This window comes from Lissotriton vulgaris, chromosome 10, assembly GCF_964263255.1.
Source record: "Lissotriton vulgaris chromosome 10, aLisVul1.2, whole genome shotgun sequence".
NCBI classification, from domain to species: domain Eukaryota; kingdom Metazoa; phylum Chordata; class Amphibia; order Caudata; family Salamandridae; genus Lissotriton; species Lissotriton vulgaris.
The window spans coordinates 220,964,377-220,972,212 of NC_141698.1; positions in this window are offsets into that span (position 1 = coordinate 220,964,377).

The window sequence follows — 7,836 nt, forward strand, 5'->3', positions numbered from 1 at the left end:
GGTTTTGACGCAGTGGCTTCGACCACTGGAGTCAAGCTAGCCGGGCTGATGAGAGGTGTTACCTCGAAACCGGTCCGGTCCTCGGATGCTTGATTCCGGTCTGGGAAAGATATGGCTGTTGTAGTTCGGACTGGACTGTTCCCATGGGGCACAGGGTCAGAGCTGATTTGCATAAAGCCATTATCTGACCCAGGGTGGTGTGGAGTGCAAAAAACGATGGATTTAGGCCCAGATCCTTGTACTGGGGTGAATGTAAGACATTGATCTACATTCTGTCCATCAAATTGTTTTTTGTAATTTTCTCCCTGAGTGTACTGGGGTAGCTCAGACTTGGGTCCCAGAGCCTCCACACCACTGGAGTCAAGCTAGCCGGGCTGATGAGAGGTGTTACCTCGAAACCGGTCCGGTCCTCGGATGCTTGATTCCGGTCTGGGAAAGATATGGCTGTTGTAGTTCGGACTGGACTGTTCCCATGGGGCACAGGGTCAGAGCTGATTTGCATAAAGCCATTATCTGACCCAGGGTGGTGTGGAGTGCAAAAAACGATGGATTTAGGCCCAGATCCTTGTACTGGGGTGAATGTAAGACATTGATCTACATTCTGTCCATCAAATTTTTTTTTGTAATTTTCTCCCTGTAAGGAATACATGACACAACAAATCAAATGCACTGCAGTAGATGTGCAATTAAAGCATATGCTGTGTGTATTTGCTTGAATGAAATACCATACATGAAGGGTGCAGTGTTGTGAGGCGCGCACATGGTAAGTGTATGTGTGTTTGTAAGTAGCACACCCTGGTTAAATATAGAAATGCTCCAGTGCTGAACATTGCACACAGACTGAATGTGTGTGCTGAATGCATGTCTGCATGTACGGGTACGATGGATGGTGGTACTAGCGCTGGACAGTAAGTGTGCTGTGAATGTACATTATGTAAGTCTGCCTGCAATGGTGCATTATATGGAAGAGCTTGGGTTCCATTTTGGGAAGTACAGGCCTGTCTGGGGAAGACATGAGGATGAGAGGAATCACCCAGACAGATTTGTGTATTGCTGCATCCTGTGAGCTGGGTGGGAGACACACTGGAAAGAAAAGGAAGAGCCAACATTTACACTTAAAAAGACTGCTCTTTGATTCAGTGATAGATCACAAGGAACGGACCTAGACAAATCTCTGGAAAGGAAATGGGTCTGATATGGGAATCATAAAGCGTAGGGCCGGGGGTCTGGGAGTAACATTTTGATGAATTTATCACTGTGACTGACATCCAAGTGTGAACTCTGGTCACTCCCATGAATTGTGTGTGGCACAAACAGCTTTGAAGTCTTGCCTGCTGTGAAAGACAGTCTTCCAAGCGGAAAGAAGAAAAAGAGAAGGGTCCACTTCAAAGGAAACACACCCCAGCTTAAACCTTCAAAGCCTCAGACCCTAAATTACATTTTGTTGTTGTGACATGGACTATAAGAAGGGAAGACTGAGACCCCAATCTTTGTCATCTGTCAAGCAGCCAGACGGGCTTTGTGAGAACGTGAAGCTTGCAAGGCTTCTGATTGTGATCAGAACTGGGGCAAGGGTCTGCTAGTTGCCTTGCTGGGTGAGGGGACTTCACCCAGAACACCACGATCAACTGCCGTAGAGACTGGAACACTAGCACCTGCCTGCTTGTCAAGACCAGTGTACCCTGTGAGGAAGAGGCAAGCATTGGAAGGATCGAGGTCCAGTGGGAACCCTGCAAGAGGATTCCTTGAGTGGGTTGTGATGCAGATACACCCATCAGGTTTTGATCTGTGTGCAGTGTCAGCTCAGTGACCCCCTCTATGCCACTAGAGGGCCACCAGAGACTGAGCTGTGAGTTAAACTCTGTGCGTGGCTAGACAACCCTGTACTACCATGCTGCAGTGACCTCGTATGACAACTCTGTATGCCAGGAGGGCCTACCAAAACCAACATTGTTGATGAATTTGGGTCCCTGCCTGTAGGAGAGACTGGGGCTTCGTTCAGTGGGTTGAACCCACACTTCGAGGGAACTGCTCTGACTGACCACTAAGGACTGCTGAGGACTAAGTTGCACCCTCATTGGGCTCAACGTAGGAGCTGAAGAAAGGATCTGTTCCCTCCCCCATACAGTAAAGACACCTTGCAGTGTCCTCGCAAACTGAGAGCTGCTCCAACGGACTAAGAAAACTCTGGCAGTGCCGCTCCGGAGAGAGAGCATGCGCTGCTGAGAGCTGCCGCATGAACCACAAGCAGCTTGACTTTGAGCAGAGTTGGACTCGTGGATGCTTGCGCTGAGGGCACTTGCTGAACTCTTTCGGGCTGTAAGACGTGAACTGGACAAGTTGGGCCCCAGGTGACTCACTGCCAACGGTGCTGTGGCACCGTAGACACTTTTGACTAAAACCTGAAAAGTCGAGGGGAGCTGTTGGGTATAGCCTATTCGTGAGCATTATCTGGATGCGGTCATCACTGAACGGAGAATAACCTCAAACACATCCCACAAAGGAGGGCGGGACAGGGACTTGCCTGATGACTAGTAGAGCCCAACCTCAAGGGGGATTGTGTTGTTTCTTCTGAATGCCTTATACCTTTGCATGCGTAGCGTTATAAATAAAATAATTATTTTCCGTATACAAACAAGCATTTGACAGGATACTGACTTATTTTTCATACTAATGGCATTTTGAGTTGTGTTCACTGTCATATTTACATCTCCCCCCAAGGGAGCCTTCACTGCTCGACCACAGCTACCACTGAGAGTCAAGTGCAGAAGGTGTACTTGTCACATTTGCTCCGAATCCATAGTAGGTTGGGCCCAGGGACATCAGGAATAAAAGGCCTCATCCACAACAGTTAGGCTCAGTAGCACCTGCATGCCCTGTAGCCATCTGAAAGGGGTCTGACAGAACAAAGCCCCTCTCTAGTGTTGCACACATAATCATCTGGCGACGCCAAATCATAAAAGCAGGATTTCCTATTGACCAATGTTCCATACCCTAGTCAAATAAAAAGCCTCTCAGATCACTTGGGCTCTTGTTGCTGTCTGTAACTCTTTCTTAGACTAAGGCAAGATCCCTTCTGACTGTATTAGTGGTGCCCATCTAAAAGAAACCTAATGCAGACCTTACCATACTTGCAATCTAACAATTCCTTTTTTTCATTCAGTTTGCTTCCTTATTTGATTACTGTATTGTTAACCAACAACTCGATTTTTTCTTCGAATCTAACAATATTTCTTCTGACAATCCAGTATCCATGCACACTTTAGGACCAATGCAGTTTTAGTGTCTGCCACCGATGACATCCTCCGAATACTAGAACTCGGCAGAAATTCTTCAGTTATTTTATTAGACCTCTCAGTGGCATTCAGCAATGTCCGATGCAATTTATTTCAATTGCTAAGTGTTACAACCAAAAGAATTCCATTGGTAGCCATGAGGTAAGTTGTAAGTAAGAGGTTTATTTAGCTTAGGTACATGTCAGGTCTAGATGGTAAGAAGAAGATATGAAGTTGAGCCCCACCAGGAGCAGCATCCTTGCTGCTCAGCCAACATTCTGCAACTGTCTCTCTCTCCACTCCACCAGGCACTCCAACATTCCACTCCCTCATCAAGCATTCTAACATTCCACATACACATCACATTCACACAGGCTGAGCAGCAGGGAATGGATAATCAGGGAAAGGATGCATTATAAGAAATCAAGGTAGAACACTTAGCTCACTGTGCCATCAAAGAATCTTGTTTCTCATGGTTGACCTGTTTAGCTGATAGAAAACAGGCATGTGGAATACCCATTTTCAATGCTCCTTCAAGGTCATCGAATATGCTGTCCCCAAGGTTCAGCTCAGCCCCATGCTTTTTAACATCTAGACAGCCCCCGTAGTTCTAGTTTCAGCTTGTTGGAAAAATACTCCAGCTTTCGTCAGGACCTCATAACTAATAAGCTACTGCAACAGTTTATACTAAATATATGAGATTACAAAAGAAATAATTTGCATCAAAGTAAGAAACGTGAAGTGTACTTGAAAAGATCAGTATCTGCCAGGAACTTGGAGCCCCAATGTCCACTGGAGGCAGGAAGGTAATCTTCTTCCTGTTAACAAAATGCAGAAAGTACACACCGTACGGTAAATTGTACACATAAGACCACATAACCTCGCCATCACCGCACACACAAAAAACACACCTGTGGGAGCACTTCGCGTTCCACAAAACACCGAACATACTAGTTCAATCACACGGAGGCATTTCCTCCTAGTGATACTCACCCAGCTTTGTGTGGGTGACGACCTCACCTCACCCGGCAACCGCTCGGGAAATAGAGGCCCCGCTCTAATGTGTAGGAAAAAAGGGCACAGTAAATGCACAGAGCTTCTGTACCCCACCAAATTATGCTACACATCTACCCCAAAAGACTTATGTTAGACAGCAAACTGCCCCTCTATGAAAATGCCTCAAAAAACACGGACCATACCAGTATTTTCAAAGTTGACAATTTGTTATAGTCATATAGTGAAGATGGCCACTTTAGGGTATCTACCTCACACTCTGCAAAAAATGCAAAGTAAAAATGGCCACTTTAGGGTATCTAAATCACATTCTGCAGTATTGAGATATCTATGTCAATATCTATGTCAGTCTTGAAGCGGCGCTTAATTACTGTGGTGGATAAAAAAAGAAAAGAACAGAGCGTCTGTTGGCTTACCTATCCGTCGGTGCCCCATACTGGATTCGAGCGGAAGGGAAGGTGCCGGCGGGATCTCCCACCTGACTTAAGTATCCGGAAAATTGCCGCCTATCACGGAGTTAGGGACTGGGATAAAATCACATATCCCTCCGTAGCTTCCCACGCGCCACAGGTGCTTGCATGTTGGAAAAATACCCGTCGCGTCTGAACACAGCGCTGATCCTACGCGCATGCGTGTATGCGACCTACTGCGAACGGTAGTGTCTAAGCACCTTGCGCATGCTCTGTATGGCTGTGGCCACTAGTGGAAAGCCAGGGCAACAGAGCGGAGTCTGCAAATGAACCCGAAAGCGGAGTGGATTCAAAGATAAACACCCGCAGTTGACGTCTATAATAGGGGCCAGTTTTAAGAGATCACGCGTCATTGTGAAGACGCATAACAACAGTGCTCAAAGAAGCCCCTAAAGGGCCTGCAGTCGAGGAGGACGACGATATATTGTCTAATGCACGTATAGTGAGTGCCATCACTATCCAGACTGCATGTGTAAACATTACACACAGATGTGCCGTTTTTTCATGTAATTATGCGGGGTAATTGGATAGATGACCGCAGAAGCGCTGATCCATAGTAACATCCACCATGTGAGGTGGAGTTCACAAAACTATCTCACCACGTTATGGTGGACAATCGATAACCGAAGTGAGTATGGTAACATAGTCCCAGTGACAATGTATCTGTGTCTGTTAAGTCTACAATGCTCCCAAAGTAGGAGCTGAATCCCTCTTGACAAAACGCTAAGAAGGGACAGGACTAAGTAGTAGGATGTCACAATAAACCATATCCTTTTTCGTGGCATGCATATAATGTCCATGAGGCTGAGGTAGAACAGAGTAGGCAGAGAGAGTGTCCGGCACAATTCGATTGGCGAGAGCAATTTGTGTAAACACTTGGACTGAGTTTACAACCAGGGAAGGTAGACCCGCAGCCAGAAGCTGCTCTAAATACTATAAACAAATTTGGGGAGGGTCAAAGGGCAATAATTTAAAGACCTGTCTACTAACGCCCCTTATATCTAAACACAAAAACAAGAAAGAAGACCAGGTCTATTGTGGTGTGCTGTGATGTGCGGCAAGCAAAAATATATGGATGCATGTGTGACAATAATTGAGTCGTACTGGGCTATTAAATTTCCCTTCAGACCACCCTCGTGGCGGAGTTACATCATATGGGAATAAGCATTCGCTCCAAATACCGCCCAACTGTCTGCTGACGGTGCGGAAGAGGAAAGCGACGCATTTAGCCACAGTATTGCTCAATGGGTAATGCTGAATGAGTGCAGTGCTCTAATAATAGTGCTAATTTAAGATTAACTACCCAAACTCCAAATAATGATTATAAATTAATGAAGACAAGTGTGGGTGCCAAGATTAAAAACACGCCTAGTAGTTGAGGAGTAAAACTACATGATGGCGCTGTGCAGAGTGGTCAACTAGTTTCAGCTTGTTGGAAAAATACTCCAGCTTTCGTCAGGACCTCATAACTAATAAGCTACTGCAACAGTTTATACTAAATATATGAGATTACAAAAGAAATAATTTGCATCAAAGTAAGAAACGTGAAGTGTACTTGAAAAGATCAGTATCTGCCAGGAACTTGGAGCCCCAATGTCCACTGGAGGCAGGAAGGTAATCTTCTTCCTGTTAACAAAATGCAGAAAGTACACACCGTACGGTAAATTGTACACATAAGACCACATAACCTCGCCATCACCGCACACACAAAAAACACACCTGTGGGAGCACTTCGCGTTCCACAAAACACCGAACATACTAGTTCAATCACACGGAGGCATTTCCTCCTAGTGATACTCACCCAGCTTTGTGTGGGTGACGACCTCACCTCACCCGGCAACCGCTCGGGAAATAGAGGCCCCGCTCTAATGTGTAGGAAAAAAGGGCACAGTAAATGCACAGAGCTTCTGTACCCCACCAAATTATGCTACACATCTACCCCAAAAGACTTATGTTAGACAGCAAACTGCCCCTCTATGAAAATGCCTCAAAAAACACGGACCATACCAGTATTTTCAAAGTTGACAATTTGTTATAGTCATATAGTGAAGATGGCCACTTTAGGGTATCTACCTCACACTCTGCAAAAAATGCAAAGTAAAAATGGCCACTTTAGGGTATCTAAATCACATTCTGCAGTATTGAGATATCTATGTCAATATCTATGTCAGTCTTGAAGCGGCGCTTAATTACTGTGGTGGATAAAAAAAGAAAAGAACAGAGCGTCTGTTGGCTTACCTATCCGTCGGTGCCCCATACTGGATTCGAGCGGAAGGGAAGGTGCCGGCGGGATCTCCCACCTGACTTAAGTATCCGGAAAATTGCCGCCTATCACGGAGTTAGGGACTGGGATAAAATCACATATCCCTCCGTAGCTTCCCACGCGCCACAGGTGCTTGCATGTTGGAAAAATACCCGTCGCGTCTGAACACAGCGCTGATCCTACGCGCATGCGTGTATGCGACCTACTGCGAACGGTAGTGTCTAAGCACCTTGCGCATGCTCTGTATGGCTGTGGCCACTAGTGGAAAGCCAGGGCAACAGAGCGGAGTCTGCAAATGAACCCGAAAGCGGAGTGGATTCAAAGATAAACACCCGCAGTTGACGTCTATAATAGGGGCCAGTTTTAAGAGATCACGCGTCATTGTGAAGACGCATAACAACAGTGCTCAAAGAAGCCCCTAAAGGGCCTGCAGTCGAGGAGGACGACGATATATTGTCTAATGCACGTATAGTGAGTGCCATCACTATCCAGACTGCATGTGTAAACATTACACACAGATGTGCCGATTCTTTGAGCACTGTTGTTATGCGTCTTCACAATGACGCGTGATCTCTTAAAACTGGCCCCTATTATAGACGTCAACTGCGGGTGTTTATCTTTGAATCCACTCCGCTTTCGGGTTCATTTGCAGACTCCGCTCTGTTGCCCTGGCTTTCCACTAGTGGCCACAGCCATACAGAGCATGCGCAAGGTGCTTAGACACTACCGTTCGCAGTAGGTCGCATACACGCATGCGCGTAGGATCAGCGCTGTGTTCAGACGCGACGGGTATTTTTCCAACATGCAAGCACCT